The following is a 19,913-nucleotide window of genomic DNA, read 5'->3' as shown; positions in this document are numbered from 1 at the left end:
CAGGTTAAGCACTATAAAGGTTTAATTTCAACAGCTCTAACCCTCTGATTTAGGAAACAGAGGGTCTTTAACCTTTAACTTACACAAAAGTCGATTATTTCTCACAGATAAATTCATATACATTCATACTGTTCTAAAAGAAAGTACCTTTCATATCCTCTTCATGCAGAACGTATTTTCCTTTTGTGCAGTTTTTTTTTTTTTTTTTTTTTTTGAGGTGGAGTCCCGCTGTCACCAGGCTGGAGTACAGTGGTGAGATCTCGGCTCACTGCAACCTCCGCCTCCCAGGTTTAAGCGATTCTCCTGCTTCAGCCTCCCGAGTAGCTGGGATTACAGGCGCGCGCCACCACGCCCGGCTCATTTTTGTATTTTTAGTAGAGATGGCGTTTCACCATGTTGGCCAGGATGGGCTTGATCTCGTGACCTTGTGATCCACCTGCCACGGCCTCCCAAAGTGTCAGGATTACAGGTGTGAGCCACCGCACCTGGCCTGTGTGCAACTCTTGATTGCAGAGCCCCACAAACTCAAGCTGTATCACTTTTTCTACTGTACAACCTTGCTAATGCAAATTACTATCCATGCACAAACTTATTGCTACTAAAATTCTACCTCTTAAAAATTACTATTCATTTTATGGCTTTTTTTTTTTTTTTTTTTGCAACAGGAAATATCCTTTCCTATATACTGTGCTATTCTGTATTCATTATCTTTTCAGTTTTTGTTTTTTTTTTTTTTTAATGTTAAATGCTTTTCAGTAATGGATTCTTCCAGGCACTAAACTACTTAAGAGTATAACTACTTCAGATACACGATGAGAATCTAAACTTGGGTTTCTGGAGATCTGCTGCCAGAGTCTACTTGTTCTAACCTGTGTCTGCACAAGACACACCACATTATAATAGTTTTGCATTTGCTATCATACATTAGTTATGTAGAATCTGTGTCAGCAAATGCTGGACTCTCCCTAATATTGAAATTGAAAAATCACCTCAGAAAACTGCCACTTCTGAGTTTTCAAGGCAGCTTTTAGAGGTAGGAATTCCTTCTCTACAGAAAGCTATCTTTTTATTTCAGAACAAAACAACTGTTTTATTTCCACAAGTAAAGTAGATAAAAGTGAAAGCTGTCTAAGGCTTACTATACCCAAGAGAAAGAGTCTACTTATTACATAGCAACCTAGGTAGGTGCCACCCAGCTACATTTCCAGTTCTCATGAAAAGGTCTGAAAATCCCATCAACAGACAATTCAGCACATTTGGAAATAGGAAGAGCCCTAACAAACAATTGAATACTCCAAATTACGGAGTGTTTGCACACAGCATGCTGCAAATAGGAAATGTAAATGGTCTGCAGATTAGAAAAGCACTCACTAAAGCAAGTAACAGCATCTCCACGACACATGCAAAATGTAATTTCTTGACATACAAGGAGTAGGAAAACAATGAACCTAAAAGATATGCCATGTTAAGACATGAAAAGAGCAGGCCGGGTGGATCACTTGAGGTCAGGAGTTTGAGACCAGCCTGGCCAACACAGCAAAACCCCGTCTCTACTAAAAATACAAAAATTGGCTGGGCGTGGTGGCGTGTGCTTGTAGTCCCAGCTACTCGGGAGGCTGAGGCATGAGAATCACTTGAACCCAAGAGGCAGAGGTTGCAGTGAGCCAAGATTATACCACTGCACTCCAGCCTGGTGACAGAGTGAGAGTATCTCCCCCCATAACCCCCCCCAAAAAAGAGCAAAGCAGAATAATTAAATGGGGTCTGATTTTGACTTGAGGTTTCATAAGACACAAAGCTGGTTTCCAGATACCTTATGGAAAGCTGAAATGTCCTCATAGTATCTCAGATTTTGACCCCACATTTCTATTCATAAATGAGTCTTTTGGGCCTTAATCTCTTTTCCCCAGGGAGAATATAACAGATTTAGACATTATGGAAAAAGAAAAGGTTTGGATTTTCCACTCTTTTTACACTATTTGTTATTATCAATAATTCATCCTGAAGTTTAAAATCACTAGGCTCATGCACTAACCCCTAACATGGCACTACAATATGCTACCAAGCACTAATGCTTACAAAACTATACACATCTCAAAATGGAAGACATTGGTGATTTTGTTGTTCTTAAACAACTTGTAACATTTGTCCACAAGTATTAAAATATACATATATATATATATTTCTATTGCACATACCCCGTTGTTTAACTTTTCAAAAGAAAAACTGCCAGCTAACATGGAGGAGCAAGGGAAAGGAAGGAAGCATGGCTACAAATTCATGTATAGTCCTGCCTAAAATTATAGCTCTTCCTATCAAGGGGACCAAACTAGACAAGAAAAAAATGTAGATGTATTAAGTAAACACTGGGCAACTACAGCTGGAATATATCCATTTTGTTAAATGCATCTGGTCTGAACCATGGAAGATACAGAAACAATTTCAAGAGCATTAAACACTGGTTCTCTCCACTGTGGAATGAAAAAAATATAAAACACATAGAGACACTGAGTCTGATAGCTATTCAAACAAGTGGGCCAGAGCTGGTTTCAATGGTGCCAAAAGTACAGGTACTCTACCCCTGCCAAACGATCCTACGAAAAAAGGTGCCAGAAGTACAGAGAAGATGGGTTAACAGACAGCTGGAAGGTACAAATTCTCCATGATATGACATTTTCAACATACTAGTGGAACCCATATATGTAGGCTCCATTCTGTCTTGAACAATTTCAAAATATTAAAGAAAAACTTGAGTAAGTAGCTTAGAGAAAATTTTGAGTTACTTTTAACCAAAGTGATTTCTACTATGCTTTTATCACTCACTCAGTAGGTCTCAAAAAAAGAAATATTTTATATATAATATGTAATTATTTTACTAAAAGCAATTTTTACCCATTTCAAATGGGTTGACTGACCAATCTCACTAATAGTAAGAGTGCTCAGCATTTCCCATTTTGGGTCATTTTTATCACTCTCGGATTTTGGTGAATCCTCCCTAAGTTCCCAGCATCACAGCATTCATGGACCTGAGCGAACATTCTGAAAACACAGAGATGTTCCAGTACTCTCTGTTCTTAATTTCATCTAATTAGTTTTAACATTTATTCTCTACTTACAAAGAAGCATAAATAAAGGTTTCACTCTTATATAAAGACCTGACAATACATACAATGGTCCTCTGCTGATTTGGAAACAAGGACAGTTTTCTACGACAGTCTGTTCTTTATAATGTATAACTGTTGTGGGAAAAAAAGAAAATCCATTTCTTATTGTAATTATTTTTCTTGTTTTGAGGTTTCTTTTCCACGATGAACCAACCACAAGTTTGGGAACATTGCCTCTGACGCCCATTCTCTGATGAGAAAGTTCAGTCCCAACTGGGGAAAGTACCTGAGTCCCAGTCTTTTCAGCCTAACAATATACCTAATATCTAGAGTAAGAAATCAGGCTGGGAGTGGTGGTGTGCGCCTATAATCCTAGCTACTTGGGAGGCCGAGGCAGGAGAATCGCTTGAACCCAGGTGGGACACACTGCAGTGAGCAGAGATCACGCCAGTCACTCCAGCCTGGTAACACAGCGAGACTCCGCCTCAAAAAAAAAAAAAAAAAAAAAAAAATTCAAACATCCAAGTATCCACCTTGGGTTGCAGGAAGAGTTAATCTTATGCGTTTACAAAAAATAAACTATATAATGTGAAACACCGTAAAGTCAGATGGCACTGCATGAGGCATTTTTGCTTGTTTTTCTTAAGGAAAAGTAGTTATATGGAAAATTCTCTCATCCTCCCCTCTCTGACCCCGACTCCTCTATGTCCAAAGTTGTTTTTTTTTCTGAGATGGAGTCTCACTGTGTCGCCCAGGCTAGAGTGCAGTGGTGCAATCTCGGTTCACTGCGAACTCTGCCGTCCGGGTTCAAGTGATTCTCCTGTTTCAGCCTCCCGAGTAGCTGGGATTACAGGCACGCACCACCACACCAGGCTAATTTTCTATGTTTATTACAGATGGGGTTTCTCCATGTTGATCAGGCTGGTCTTGAACTCCCAACCTCAGGTGATTCACCTGCCTCAGCCTCCCAAAGTGTTGGGATTACAGGAGTGAGCCACCGAACCCGGCCTAGGTTTTTGTTTAAAATTGGGCCTTTGTTCTTATTCAGTAAATCTGTCACAGGATGAGCCAGGATTTAAATATACAAACATAAATTTTTAGTATCTTTCATGTCAAATTAGAAAGACATATTTGGAATTTACTGCTGCAGTCTCAACTGTGCTTATCATGGTAGTGGCTGAAACTGGAAGACATTTTTTTAAAACCCTGAAGTCATCCATACTTGCTACTTCTTTAGTTTTCTTGCTTGGAATGAAAAGTATTCACAAATACCACCACCTAAGCACCTGTTTCAAATGAAACTCAGCCTTCAGCTTGCAAATGATGTCTTTATAAGTAAGCAAACAGCAGAAGACCCATGCGAGTTGCTTCTTTCTTCCTGGAGATGTTGGCAGGATAACTGGAATCCTAGGAGCTCCTCTGTGTTGAATTTGAGAGGCAGAACAAAAAGAAAAGTGGCCTTTTCCATTCCAAATCATGGAGGTAATGTGTAGAGAAGTGATAGCCACATTTCAAGAATAGGGAAAGTAACTGGGTAAAAGAAGCAGGACTACCCACTCTAGGAGACAACACAGAGACACCTAGAAATACAAAATAAAAACAGAAAGGTTAGGACAGGTACTTCTGCATAAGCTGACTCAAAACAACATCTAAAATATAAAGAAAAGAATAGCCTGGGCACAGTGGCTCACATCTGTAAATCTAGCACTTTGGGAAGCCGAAGCAGGTGGATCATGAGGTCAGGAGTTCAAGACCAGCCTGGTCAACATGGTGAAACTCTGTCTCTACTAAAAATACAAAAAAATTAGCCGGGCGTGGTGACGGGTGCCTGTAGTCCCAGCTACTCAGGAAGCCGAGGTAGGAGAATCGCTTGAACCTGGGAGGCGGAGATTTCAGTGAGCCAAGATTGCTTCACTGCACTCCAGCCTGGGCAACAGAGTGTGACTCTGTCTCAAACAAACAAAAAAACAAAAAAACAAAAAAAAGAAAAGAGTATTTTGGATTACATATTATCTAAAAGAAAATGACCAACCATAACATCAAATTCAGTACTATTATCAGAAAAGCAGTAATAGCCAGAAAAAAAATTACAAGCACGATACAAAAAAAGCTGGATTTATACAAGCATGACACAAAAAACTTTTCTGCATATAAAACATTTTTTGTTTTTATTTTTGGTTTTTGTTTGAGACAGAGTCTTACTCTGCTGCACAGGCTGGAGTGCAGTGGTGTGATCTCAGCTCACTGCAACCTCTGCCCCCTGGGTTCAAGTGATTCTCCTGCCTTAGCCTCCCGAGTAGCTGGGATTATAGGCATGCACCACCACACTCGGCTAATTTTTGTATTTTTAGTAGAAACGGTGTTTCACCATGTTGGCCAGGCTGGGTTCGAACTCCTGACCTCAAGTGATTCACCCGCCTCAGCCTCCCAAAGTACTGGGATTACAGGTGTGAGACACTGGGCCCGGCCATATTTGTGTTTTAAAGTAGCACTGAGCCAGGTGCAGCTGCTCACACCTGTAATCCCAGCACTTTGGGAGGCTGAGGGCAGGAGGATCCCTTGAGCCCAGGAGTTGGAGACCAGCCTGGGCAACACAGCAAGACCCCACTCTAGAAAAAATTAAAAAATTAGCAGGGTGTGGTGGTGCCTTTTGTGGTCCTAGCTACTTTGGAGGCTGAAGCAGGAGCAATGCTTGAGGCCTGGAGGTTGGGGTTGCAGTGAGCCATGATTACACCACTGCACTCAGCCTGGGCAAGAGTGAGACTCTGTCTCCAAAAAATAAAAATGAAAAATAAGGTAGCACTGTATCTTCACTTGCAGCTCCTATCAAAAGAAAAAAGAAACAAAAATAAACACAAGTAGCACTGTACTCCAAATTTGATGTCTAAAAAATATATAATACTCAAAACCATATGTATCTTACTCTGAATCACCTTCAACTACCAGCAATAAATGGCATTTTATAAAATATAACTGTAAGTAAAATACATAGTTTCATTATCACCAAATGTAAACATGTAAAGACTAAATCAAGGCCGGGCGCAGTGGCTCACGCCAGTAATCCCAGCAGTTTGGTAGGCCTAGGCGGGTGGATCACCTGAGGTCAGGAGTTCAAGACCACCCTGGTGAACATGGTGAACCCCCATCGCTATTAAAAATACAAAAAAATTAGTTGGACGTGGTGGCACGTGCCTGGAATCCCAGCTATTCAGGAGGCTGAGGCAGGAGAATTGCTTGAACCTGGAAGCGGAGGTTGCAGCGAGCCAAGATTGTGCCACTGCACTCCAGCCTGGGTGACGAGAGTGAGACTCTGTCTGAAAAATTTTTTTAAAAAGTACATCAAGTTCATTGCTGCTAAATGTAAAAACTATTAAATCTGCAAAAAGATGTTAGACACAAAAGGGCAAATATTGTATAATTCCACTTACATGAGATACTGACAATAGTCAAATTCATAGAGATTTAGAGTAGAGAGGTTACCAGGGGCTGTGGGAGGGGAGATGGGGAGATTAATGAGTACAGAGTTTATTTGAAATGATGAAAAAATTCTAGAGATAATGGTAATGCTTATACAACCATGTGGAATATACTTAATGCCAATGAATTGTACACTGTAAAATGTTTAAGAGTTTTACAATAATACATCACAGATGCCCGTCAAAGGCTTAAACGATTTTAGTTTACAAAAATGGTGAACAGCGATTAGCTAACTAGTTTTTCTAGCCCACTATTTTCAATCTGTCATATACATTAAAAAACACCTCAACTGTAAATTGAAGCTAAATAACCTCTTCTGGTTCAAGATAGGGTTCTTATTAAAAGCCTAGGAAAGCCAAACGTAGATTAATCCAGAATCAAATCAGGAGGAAAAAAAGTGCAGAATTTGCACTTGTTGCAAAAGCAGCATGGAAGAGGAAAAAGTAAAGATCCACAGGTGGCCGGGCGCGGTGGCTCAAGCCTGTAATCCCAGCACTTTGGGAGGCTGAGACGGGCGGATCACAAGGTCAGGAGATCAAGACCATCCTGGCTAACACGGTGAAACCCCGTCTCTATTAAAAAATACAAAAAACTAGCCAGGCGAGGTGGCGGGCACCTGTAGTCCCAGCTACTCGGGAGGAGGCTGAGGCAGGAGAATGGCGTAAACCCGGGAGGCGGAGCTTGCAGTGAGCTGAGATCGCGCCACTGCACTCCAGCCTGGGCGACAGAGCGAGACTCCGTCTCAAAAAAAAAAAAAAAAAAAAATCCACAGGTACACCTTTAGAACCCTATGAGCAGCAGGGCTGCTTCTTTACAGAGGCTCACTTGAAACCCGGGAGGTGGAGGTTGCAGTGAGCCAAGATAGCGCCATTGCCCTCCAGATAGCAACACAGCAAGACTGTCTCAAAAAAAAAAAGTGTGGCTGGGTGCGGTGGCTCATGCCTGAAATCCCAGCACTTTGGGAGGCCGAGGTGGGCGGATCACGAAGTCAGGAGATCGAGACCATCCTGGCCAACACGGTGAAACCCCGTCTCTACTAAAAATACAAAAATTAGCTGGGCGTGGTGGTGGCGGCGCCTGTAGTCCCAGCTACTCAGGAGGCTGAGGCAGGAGAATGGCGTGAACCCGGGAGGCGGAGCCTGCAGTGAGCCGAGATCGCGCCACTGCACTCCAGCCTGGACAACAGAGCAAGACTCAGTCTCAAAAGACATAACATAACATAACATAACATAACATAACATAACATAACATAACATAAAACATAAAATGTATGTAAAAACACCTTGGCCGGGCGCAGGGGCTCACGCCTATAATCCCAACACTTTGGGAGGTCAAGCTGGGAGGATCACCAGGTCAGGAGTTCGAGATCAGCCTGGCCAACATGGTGAAACCCCAGTCTCTACTAAAAATACAAAAACTAGCCAGGTGTGGTGGTGGGCACCTGTAATCCCACCTACTTGGGAGGCTGAAGCATGGGAATTGCTTGAACCCGGGAGCTGAAAGGTTGCAGTGAGTTGAGATCAGGCCACTTGCACTCCTGCCTGGGTGACAGAGCAAGATGCCGTCTGGATGGGGGAGGAAGCACACCTTGAACATATGTAAACTTTGTCCCCCAAATAATCTATATCTTAATATTAGGCAATAACACTAGCAAATCATAAACTTATATTCTCTTCAAAATGCCCAATTTCATATCTCAGACACGACTAATCAATTTATACACTCTTACACATAGGTATGTATGTGTGTGTATCATTAATGGCAGGATATAACTAACCCATTTGAGGATGGCTGTCTGGGCACAGTGGTTCACACCTATAATCCCAGCACTTTGGGAGGCTAAGGCGGGGGAAGGCTGCTTGAGCCCACGAGTTTGAGACTAGCCTGGCAATATACTGAGATTCTGTCTCTACAAAAAACTGAAAAAATTAGCAAGTGCGGTGGCATGTGCCTATAGTCCCGACTACCCAGGAGGCTGAGGTGGGAGAATCACTTGGGCCCAGGAGGCAAAGTTGTAGTGAGCTGAAACTGTGCCACTGCACTCCAGCCTGGGCGACAGTGAGACCGTCTCAAAACAAACAACAACAAAACCCAGAATAGCTGAATAAACAGCAGCTTAGTGTAAAAGCCAAAACTCATGACCTTCAGTTCCTCATAAGATCTGCACCCTAATCTCTTCTGACCATAGCTCCATCATGGGCTCTAACCACAGTGGACTCTGCTCTTTGTGAAACATTAGGCATGCTCCTTACAGCCTTTGTAGGGGCTGTTCCCACACTGGGAGGACTCTTCCCCCAGGTATCTGCATAACTAAGTCCCCCTGCAGGTCTCTAAATATCACTTCTTCATTGAGGCCTACCTTGGGCCCCTATATAAACCTGTATCTTTCCCTCATCCTATACACAGATAATCTCCCATCATTGCCCTTTATCCTGCTCTACTTTTCCCTTTATCCACAGCAGATGACACTATCTAGGAAGTTACAAGAGGTACTTATTTCATTTCTCACTTACTTACTGTTTTGTCTAAAATGTAAGATCCACTGGAAGAATCCCGTTTTGTTCACCCATGAATTACAAGCCCCAGAATAGCATGTGATCCATGGTAGGCACTTGATGAAAATGTGTTGAATAGGTTGGGTGTGGCGGCTCACGCCTGTAACCCTAGCACGTTGGGAAGCCAAGGTGGGTGGATCACCTGAGGTCAGGAGTTCGAGACCAGTCTGGCCAACATGGCAAAACCCCATCTCTACTGAAAATACAAAAATTAGCCAGGTGTGGTGGCAGGTGCCTGTAGGCCTAGTTACTTGGGAGGCTAAGGCAGGAGGACAGCTTGCATCCGAGGGGCAGAGGTTGCAGTGAGATGAGATTGCACCACTGCATTCCAACCTGCGTGACAGAGTGAGACTTTATCTTAAAAAAAAAAAAAAATTGTTGAATACATGAATAGTAGGGCTCTTAAATGCTTAGCCAACATGAACTAAAAATATAATTAGACACAATCTAGAAAATCTAGTTTTCTTTTTTTCGAGATGGAGTCTCGCTGTGTGTGTCACCCAGGCTGGAGTGCAATGGCACAATCTGGACTCACTGCAACTTCTACCTCCCGGGTTCAAGCAATTCTCCTGCCTCAGCCTCCTGAGTGGCTGGGATTACAGGTGCCTACCACTACGCCCAGCTAATTTTTTGTATTTTTAGTAGAGACAGAGTTTCATCATGTTGACCAGGCTGGTCTTGAACTCCTGACCTCGTGATTCACCTGCCTCAGCCTCCCAAAGTGGCGGGATTACAGGCGTGAGCTACCACACCCGGCTGCTGAAAATCTAGTTTTCTAGATTTATCAACTACAACTATACAACGGATACACAAAACTTACAAATAAATTCCCCCTAAAGTTGGCCTCACATTAGGTACTTTCAAGTGGTTGAAGTTACTTGCTTACTGATGCTGATTATATAAAATAACTTTCTACTAAAAAACCTGACTTATCGGGAGGATGGCAAAGGAGAATATAAATTGTATGTGGACACCTTAGGTAAGCTAGCTTGTGAGCCAATAATTTCCTGTGCTAACCAGCCTCCAAAATAAGTCACCAGTGATTGCTGCCTCCCGGTATGCAGGCCTTTTTACAGTCGCCTCCAACAATGAATCAGGGTTAATCTACGTGACTGTTGTATAAATAAAGACTCTGACTGCCCTTTGTTCCGGAAAAGGATACTTTAAATCCTTGGAATTTAGAGTAAATAAGCCAGTGGAAATTAAATAATACACTCCTAAACCAGTGAGTCAAAAAATAAATCAAAAAGGAAATTAGAAAGTACCTTGAGACAAATGAAAACCTAACAAAAACTTATGGGATGTGGTGAAAGCAATGCTAAGATGGAAATTTATAGCTGTAAATGCTTACATTAAAATAGACCTCAGCCAGCAGTGGTGGCACATGCCTGTAGTCCCAGCTACTCAGGAGGCTGAGATGGGAGGATCACTTGGGGTCAGGAGTGCGAGGCGGCAGTGTGCCATGGTCACACCTGAGAAAAGCCACTGAACTCCAGCCTGGGTAACAGAGCGAGACCTTGTTTCTAAAAAGCCAGGCACAGTGGCTCACACCTGTAATCCCAGCACTTTGGGAGGCCGAGGTGACCGGATCACTTGAAGTCAGGAGTTTCAAACCAGCCTGACCAACATGGGGAAAACCCATCTCTACTAAAAATACAAAAATTATCCGGGCATGGTGGCGCACACCTGTAATTCCAGCTACTTGGGAGGCTGAGGCAGGAGAATTGCTTGAACCCAGGAGGCAGAGGTTCCAGTGATCTGAGACTGCACCACTGCACTCTGGCCTGGGCAACAGAGTGAAACTGTCTCAAAAAAAGTAAAAAGACCTCGAATCAACCAACCTAACTTTAAAGGAACTAAAAACAATAAAGAAAACCAATGAAATCAAAAGTTGGTTCTAACAGGGTCATGGGAATCTCTAAATTTGTAGCCAGTTGGTCAAAAATGCAGGTGGCTAGGGGTACCTCCAAAGTACACCTGGCATCTGAAGTGAGGACAGTCTTGTTGAGGACCATGCCCTTTGACCTGTAGGTCTATGCTAACTCTGGGTGACGTCAGAAATGCATTGCCATGGTCGGGGGTGGTGGCTCACGCCTGTAATCCCAGCACTTTGGGAGGCAGAGGCAGGCGAATCACGAGGTCAGGAGATCGAGACCATCCTGGCTAACACGGTGAAACCCCATCTCTACTAAAAATACAAAATATTAGCCAGGCATGGTGGCGGATGCCTGTAGTCCCAGCTACTCGGGAGGCTGAGGCAGAAGAATGGCATGAACCTGCGAGGCGGAGCTTGCCATGCTCTAGCCTGAGGAACAAAGTGAGATTCCATCTCAAAAAAAAAAAAAAAAAAAAAAAAAGTATTGTCATGTACCACTTGATGTCAGAATACTGACCAACAGAACAAGGTGGATGTGACAGTGAGTAACTTCTGAGGCAAAGTCATAGAGTAGACTATGGTTTTTGTTTTGTTCTCTTAGATTGCTTGTTTAGGGAGAAGCCAGCCACCACATAAGGGTGCTCACACAGCCCTGAAAGAGGCCTACATTGGGAAGAAATGAAACTTCTCCCTAAACAGCATGAATGTGCCAGCCATGTAAATGTGTCACCATAGAACTCCATCAGACTTCAAGCTTTTTTTTTTTTCTTTTTTGAGATGGAGCCTTGCTCTGTCGCCCAGGCTAGAGTACAGTGGCGCATGATCTCGGCTCACTGCAAGCTCCACCTCCGAGGTTCATGCCATTCTCCTGCCTCAGCCTCCTGAGTAGCTGGGACTATAGGTGCCCACCACCACGCCCGGCTAATTTGTGTGTATGTGTTTTCAGTAAAGACGGGGTTTCACCATGTTAGCCAGGATGGTCTCCTGACCTCGTGATCCGCCCACCTTGGCCTCCCATAGTGCTGGGATTACAGGCATGAGCCACTGCACCCAGCCAGACTTCAAACTTTTAAGAGACCCTAAGCCAGAACCTCCCCATAGCTAAGCTATTCCCAAATTCTTGAGAGACGTAATAGATATTTGCTGCTGTGTTAATCCACTAAGTTTTGGGTTATTTGTTATACAGCAATAACTAATATACTTTGCTTCCTCTAAGGACAGAGAGAATGATGTATCCTGGGAGTTAGTGCCCCTTTTTTACTTTGCTATGTAAATAGGGAATTTAGAATATATTCTAAACACAAAACACAATGAATACTATTATCACTATCAATCAAATTAAGTTTATAAGTGTCATATTAAAAAAAAAACCTGCTAGCTAGGCATGGTGGCAAGTGCCTGTAATCCTAACTACTCAGGAGGCTGACGCAGGAGAACTGCTTGAACCCCAGAGGCGGAGGTTGCAGCAAGCACCAATGCACTCTAGCCTGGGCAACACAGTGAGACTCCGTCTCAAAAAAACAAATTAAAAAAAAAAAAAAAAAAAAAAAAAAAACACCTTATCAGGTGCGGTGGCCCATGCCTGTAATCCTAGCACTTTGGGAGGCTGAGCGGGGTGGATCACCTGAGGTCAGGAGTTGGAGACCAGCCTGGCCAACGTGGCAAAACTCCATCTCTAATAAAAATACAAAAATTAGCTGGGTATGGTGGCGGACACCTATGATCCCAGGTACGAAAGAGGCTGAGGCAGAATAGCTTGAACCTGGGGGATGGAGGTTGCAGTGAGCCAAGATTGTGCCACTTCACTCCAGCCTGGGCAAAAGAGTGAGACACAACAACAAAAAATGGGTGAGGTGCCCAATTCCTGCCCCCTAGGTGGGAATATACTATACTTTATCAATGTAAAATGTTGCCTGAGCAAAAATTGGTTTTCATTTATCAAATATTTATTCAGTGCTTCCTTTGAAAATTCTAAATTACTTATTTGAATAAATATATGCACAAGATAAGGTAAAATAGGGTAAACAGTGTTTCTTGCACATCCTTTTAAGAATATTCTATGGCTACACAACATCTCTAGAGACATTTCCCACAAATGAAAGCACACTATATATTGTTCTGTACCTTGCTTTTTCTGTTAATGTATCTTAGAGATCATTCCACTTCAGAACAAAGTACCACTCTGTAAGTACTACCTTTGATGTACTTTATTTACATCAGTTCTCTACACCATATAAATTTTATAAACATATTATATAAAAATATATAAACATATATTATATATGTAAATTATACACACACACACACACACACACACATATTAAATATATATATTTTTTCCCCTGAGACAGTGTTGCTGTGTCGCCCAGGTTGGAGTGCACTGGTGCAATCTCAGCTCACTGCAACCTCTATCTCCCGGGTTCAAGCAATTCTCCTGCCTCAGCATCCAGAGTAGCTGAGACTACAGGCAGGTGCCACTATGCCCGGCTAATTTTTGTATTTTTAGTAGAGACACAGTTTCACCATGTTGGCCAGGCTCATCTCGAACTCCTGACCTCAAGGAACCCACCTGCCTTGGCATCCCAAAGTGCTGGGATTACAGGTGTGAGCTAATACACCCAGCCTATAGATGGGTATTTAGATTACTATAAATACTGTGCTATACCAATGTCAAGTTTCTATTATCGTCTACTTGAACTTAAACTTGTAAATCCAAGTGGTAAGGCCTTCTTCACTCTAAAGGGCATTTTGCCTCATCAGTTTTTACTCCTGTTCTTACTACTGATATATATATATATATGATATATATATATATATATCATATATATATATATCATATATATATCACATATACACACACATATATACATATACATACAAAAGTTGTTTTATTTTTCAATGTTTTTATTGTGATAAAATACACATAAAAGTTACCCTATTAACCCTTTCGAGTACACAATTCAGTAGTATTAAGTACATTCATACTGCTGTGCAACCATCACCATAATCCATCTCCAGGACTCATTTATTCTTCCCAAACTGAAACCTTGTACACATTACACAGTAATTCCCTCTCGCTGCCCTTCCTGCAGCCCCTGGCGACCATCATTCTACTTTCTGTCTCTATAATTCTGATGCTGCCCAAGCTGGGGTGCAGTGGCTACTCACAGGCACAATCAGCATACTGCAGCCTTGAACTTCTGGCCTCAAACAATCCTACTACTTCAGTTTCCAGAGTAGCTGGTACTACATACAAGGTTTCAATCCTCAAAGCAGTTGCACACTGAATGGTTAAATATAAATAATCAAGGTACAAGTAGGCGTTAATGGGTTGAACTGTGTCCTCTCAATATTCGCAAGTTAAAAGTCCTAGCCCCTAGTACCTCATACTGTGACTTTATTTGGTAATAGAGTCATTGCAGATAATAGGGTCATTGCAGGTAATAGAGTCAGCAGCTAAGATGAGGTCATAACAAAGCAGGATGGACACCAATCCAGTATGACTGGTGTCCTTATAATTAGGATTCAGATACACAAACGGGAAGAACTTCATGGGAAGACTGGAGTTATGCTGCCACAAGTTAAGGAACCACAAGAAGTTAGAAGGATTGGAAATTTTTTTTCAGTGCATTCAGAGGGATGGCCCTGCCAACACTTTGGTTTTAGACATCTGACCTTTATTTAGAACTATGAAACAATTTCTGTTATTTTAAGCCACCCAGTTTGTGGCGCTTTATTACATCAGGCCTAGGAAACTAAAACTAACACAACAGGTATGAAGCCTATTTTGCAGATATAATGTCACTGTCAATTAAGAAAGGACATACTGGCCAGGCGCGGTGGCTCACACCTCCAATCTCAGCATTTTGGGAGGCCGAGGTGGGTGGATCACAAGGTCAGGAGTTCAAGACGAGCCTGCCGAATATGGTGAAACCCCATCTCTACTAAAAATATAAAAATTAGCCGGGTGTGGTGGCGGGCGCCTGTAATCCCAGCTACTCAGGAGGCTGAGGCAGGAGAATCCCTTGAACCCAGGGGGTGGAGGATGCAGTGAGCCGAGATTGCACCATTGCACTCCAGCCTGGGCGACAAGAGCAAAAGTGTCTCAAAATAAATAAATAAATAAATTCTAAAATTTGCCTGGTTTAAGAGAAAAGTGAATTATTATTCACTGTTTGTGGGAATGTAGATCGGAACAGCCACTATGGAAAACAGTATGGAAGTTTTTTTTTTTGAGATGGAGTCTCAGTCCGTAGCCCGGGCTGGAGTGCAGTGGCGTGATCTCAGCTCATGGCAACCTCCGCCTCCCAGGTTCGAGCGATTCTCCTGCCACAGCCTCCTGAGTAGCTGGGATTACAGCCATGAGCCACTGCGCCCAGCTGGGAAGTTTGTAAAGAAATTAAAAATGGAACCACCACATAACCCAGCACTCCCTCTGCTGGGCATATAACCAAAAGACATGAAATCACCACCTCATAAAGATGTCTGCACTCCTATGTTCAGTGGAACATTATTCACAATAGCCAAAATACGGAAACAACCTAACTGTCCATCAATGGATGAATGGATAAACTGTAGAAACTACAGTGCATATATATGATGGAATAAAAAAGAATGAGCTCTTGGCCAGGTGCAGTGGCATACGCCTGTAATCCCAGCACGCTGTTTGAGTTTGAGACCAGCCTGGCCAACATGGTGAAATCCTGTCTCTACTAAAAAAATACAAAAATTAGCCAGGCGTGGTGGCGCACACCTGTAATCCTGGCTACTTGGCTACTTGGGAGGCTGAGGCAAAAGAATCGCTTGAATTAGGGAGGCAGAGGCTGCAGTGAACCGAGATAGCACCACTGCACTCCAGCCTGAGTGCAGTGATACAGAGCAAGTGCTGACAGAGCAAGACTCTGTCTCCAAAAAAAAAAAAACGAAAAAGAAAAAAAGATTATTCACTGTTCGTGGGAATGTAGATCGGAATAGCCACTATGGAAAACAGTATGGAAGTTTTTTTTTTTTGTCACAGCATAGATGAGTCAGGAGTACAGAAAGAAAAATATTGCACAATCTCATTTACATGTGAATTTTTAAAAAAATATCAAATATACAGAGTTAGAGAACAAAACAGTGATGGGGGAGTTAATAAAGGAAGAGATATAGGTCACAGGATACAAAGGAACAGTTACGTAGGCTGAACAAGTCTAACGATCTAATGTACAACATGACAATGATAGGTAATAAAATTGTACTGTAAACAGGATCCATGCTAAATGAGATTTTAGCTGTTGCCACAAAAACAAAAGAATAACTATGTGAGACAATGGATGTTAATTTACTTCACTGTAGAAACCTTTTTACTATCTATAGGTATCCCATAACATCATGTTGTATACCTGAAATATACACAAAATTTGTTTAAATAAAACCACCCAGTAATATTTATTTTTTTTTATTGTATTTTTGTTTGAGATGGAGTCTGTCTCTGTCCCCCAGGCTGAAGCGCAGGCAGGGGCGCAATCTTGGCTCGCTGCAGCCTCCGCCTCCCACGTTCAAGCAATTCTCCCGCCTCAGCCTCCCAAGTAGCTGGGATTACAGGCGTATGCCACCACACCTGCTTAATTTTTGTATTTTTTTTGTAGAGATGGGGTTCCCCCATGTTGGCCAGGCTGGTCTCAAACTCCTGACTTCAAGTGATCTGCCCACCTCAGCCTCCCAAAATGCTGGGATTATAGGCTTGAGCCACCGGGCCAGGCCTATTTTTTTAATCATTTGATTTCCTTCAATCTAATTAAATATGTGTCTTTTTTCTTTAGACAGTAAACATTATTGGTAGTTTGAGCAAATGATCAAGATTACTCCTTTTTATTTAATACGTTTTTGTTGAAAAATAAAACATTGAACTTAAATTTCAATAGCTTATAGTCATTTTTCATGTTCATCTTCTGTTGAAGCTAATGGCTTACTGTTCCACTTCTATGTACCTGTTTTCATGCTACTTAAACAGTATTTGGAACGATTAGCCCACAATTACTTACTTGCCAAGTCCTGAGTTCAGAATTTTGTTTTTGAGATGAATATAAAAGCACCTAAAGGTCAAGGAAAATTTTCTTCCTGTGATAAGGAACCTAAAAATAAAAAGAACATTAAGGATATAGCCCTCACTGGTGCTAGTAACTTCAGTACGCAATATGAAACAAACAAGCTATTGTTAAAAAAAATCAGTATCATAAACTATTCAAAAGGAATAATAAGAAAGCAGTTACTCTCTACCTGCACTGGCATTAATTTTAAAAAGATGTCAAGTCTTGGAGCAGTGATTCTCAAGCTTTTACGGAACACTGTCCTCTTTGAGAATCTGATACTATGGATCTTCTCCTTCCCACAAAAACGTGTAATTGTGCATAAAATTTCCAGTAGTTTATTAACCCCTACTTAAGACCTTTGTGTCAGGCCTCTGAGCCCAAGCCTGCACGTATACATCCAGATGGTCTGAAGCAACTGAAGAATCACAAAAGAAGTGAAAATGTTCGGTCCCGCCTTCACTGATGACATTACCTTGTGAAATTCCATCTCCTGGCTCAGAAGCTCCCCCACTGAGTGCCTTATGACACCCCCCACCCCGCCCGCAAGAGCACAACCCCCTTTGACTGTAATTTTCCACTACCTACCCAAATCCTATAGAACTGCCCACCCCTAACTCCCTTTGCTGACTCCTTTTTCGGACTCAGTCCGCCTGCACCCAGGTGAAATAAACAGCTTTATTACTCACACAAAGCCTGTTTGGTGGTCTCTTCACGGGGATGCGCGTGACACTTCGCATTATTGTAGATGACCACTTCCCTCTGTAAGGTAGGGAGGAAGAATGTTTGCTTAGTTCCTTTCCTCTGGCCGATCTCTTTTTTTTCTTCTCCTGGATGAGACAAAGACAAAAAAACAAAAAAATAAACTAACAAAAGCGATAAAAAAGGTCTCATATAGAAGTCCTTCTGTGTTATTTTTCAGCTCTAGTAAATCCAAGGCCAACAAAGCGCATACCCAAAAAGCTTCATTTGTCTAATGGTGTGTCCATCGGAACTGAACTGAACTAACGTGCCAGTTTTAAACAGGCCACACCAATTTAGAAACCTAGTAACAGGAACTTTCCTAGAATTTAACTGAGAGACCGGATGAGGGGTTACAACAATCCAAATTACAAAAAGAGACAATCCGTTTACTCAAGAGAACCTAATACTAAATGCCTCACAATGTTGACACTGTGCAACCCCACCACTTTACACAAACTAGGTTCTAATAACATTAACCTATCATTCTATCTCTATAAAAACAATAGTGTACACTGAACTCCTGTACTTCTGGGTCGGAAACCAAAAGCGGTGAATTCTATCAAAATCCTGGCATCAGCCAAAATTAATGCGCCATTAGAACGTTATCAGGACATCAGTGCCAGAACCGCTTACTCAGATCATAAAAGTTTGGGAGGTGGGAGTGGGAGCCAACGGATTTAGTAAAGGTTGCACCAGGATGTCCGCGATAAACCCACGCGAATGCAATTCCCAAGGGGAACCTGTTACAAGTCTCAAGGTCAAGGAGCTGGGGACACAAAATATTCAGAGCTACAACAGGCCTCAACTGATACCGCAGACGGGCAAAGAGGGGGCACGAAGTGCTAAGGCGAGGAGTATAAGTAAATCAATAAAACAAAGATATTCTTCGAAAAATAAACCGAAGGCAGAAGCAGCGGCTGCTAGATACAGCCCTGTGGGGGTGCAAGCAGAAAGCACAAAGGTGGCTAAAGGCATGGCACCGGGAAGGACCAAGGCGGGCTGAGGAGTGGGCCGTGGGACACACCCAGAAGGCAGGTGCCGGCCGCCCCGGAGCCGCCGAGGTTGGAACCCCCGCCCGGCCGAGGCCGAGGCCGGCTGCCCGCAACTCGCAGGCTCCTGCGCGCTTCCGTACCCTGCCCGGCTGGGCCACACCACCTCCTCGGCGCCTGCTCGTCCCCCAGTCACTGGCCTTCTCGGCTCACCTTGCACGGTCCAACAGATGCACTCGGCCTCCCGGGGGCTGCCCGCCCCCGGCCCAAAGGCCAGTTTACAGCGGCACGCCTTACTCCGCCATCTTCGCAGCTTCTCAAGTCAGCCAACCCTGCGGTGGGCCGTTCCCACAAGCCCCGCCTCCGCTGCTGCAGCTGAGTGATGATTGGGCATCGTCCTGCTCGCGCGCGCTCTCCTTGCGTCGTAGGTTGGCTGGAATGCACGTCAATCAATAGCTTTCGCCGCACTCTTTCGATCCCTTTTTAGTCGGATTGGGTCCCAGAATCGAGGTAACACGGAAAAATGCTTTTGTAATTCATTTATTAAGAATGTAAAATTTCCGCGTAGAAGCTGTACCACGTGGTAAGATAGTGTGGCTAGGCTGCGTGACTATTTTAAGCCACTGTTAGGTTAAACTGTAGTACTAATAATTTTATTCTCAGGCCCGAGGGTTTTTTTTTTTTTTTTTTTTTTTTTTAAATACAGAGTCGGCCGGGCGCGGTGGCTCAAGCCTGTAATCCCAGCACTTTGGGAGGCCGAGACGGGCGGATCACGAGGTCAGGAGATCGACACCATCCTGGCTAATACGGTGAAACCCCGTCTCTACTAAAAAATACAAAAAACTAGCCGGGCGACGAGGCGGGCGCCTGTAGTCCCAGCTACTCGGGAGGCTGAGACAGGAGAATGGCGTGAACCCGGGAGGCAGAGCTTGCAGTGAGCTGAGAGCCGGCCACTGCACTCCAGCCTGGGCGGCAGAGCTAGACTCCGTCTCAAAATAAATAAATACATACATACATACATACATACATACATACATACATACATACATAAATACAGAGTCTCTGTCGCCCAGGCTGGAGTGCAGTGGCACCATATT

General features: G+C 43.1%; 1 long non-coding RNA gene across 1 annotated transcript; it reads right to left on the bottom strand.

Moving 5' to 3' along the window:
• Positions 1 to 639: 639 nt before the first annotated feature.
• LOC104666897 lies at positions 640 to 19,175 on the bottom strand. Its single transcript, XR_004054249.1, has 4 exons — positions 19,030 to 19,175; positions 17,773 to 17,913; positions 17,039 to 17,128; positions 640 to 4,684 (listed from the first exon to the last, which is right to left on the bottom strand). It is a non-coding gene; the product is annotated as an uncharacterized LOC104666897 (long non-coding RNA).
• Positions 19,176 to 19,913: the final 738 nt, after the last annotated feature.

This window comes from Rhinopithecus roxellana, chromosome 17, assembly GCF_007565055.1.
Source record: "Rhinopithecus roxellana isolate Shanxi Qingling chromosome 17, ASM756505v1, whole genome shotgun sequence".
NCBI lineage: Eukaryota > Metazoa > Chordata > Mammalia > Primates > Cercopithecidae > Rhinopithecus > Rhinopithecus roxellana.
Note: the sequence above shows the minus strand (reverse complement) of the source record. Positions and strands in the feature narration are given on the sequence as shown.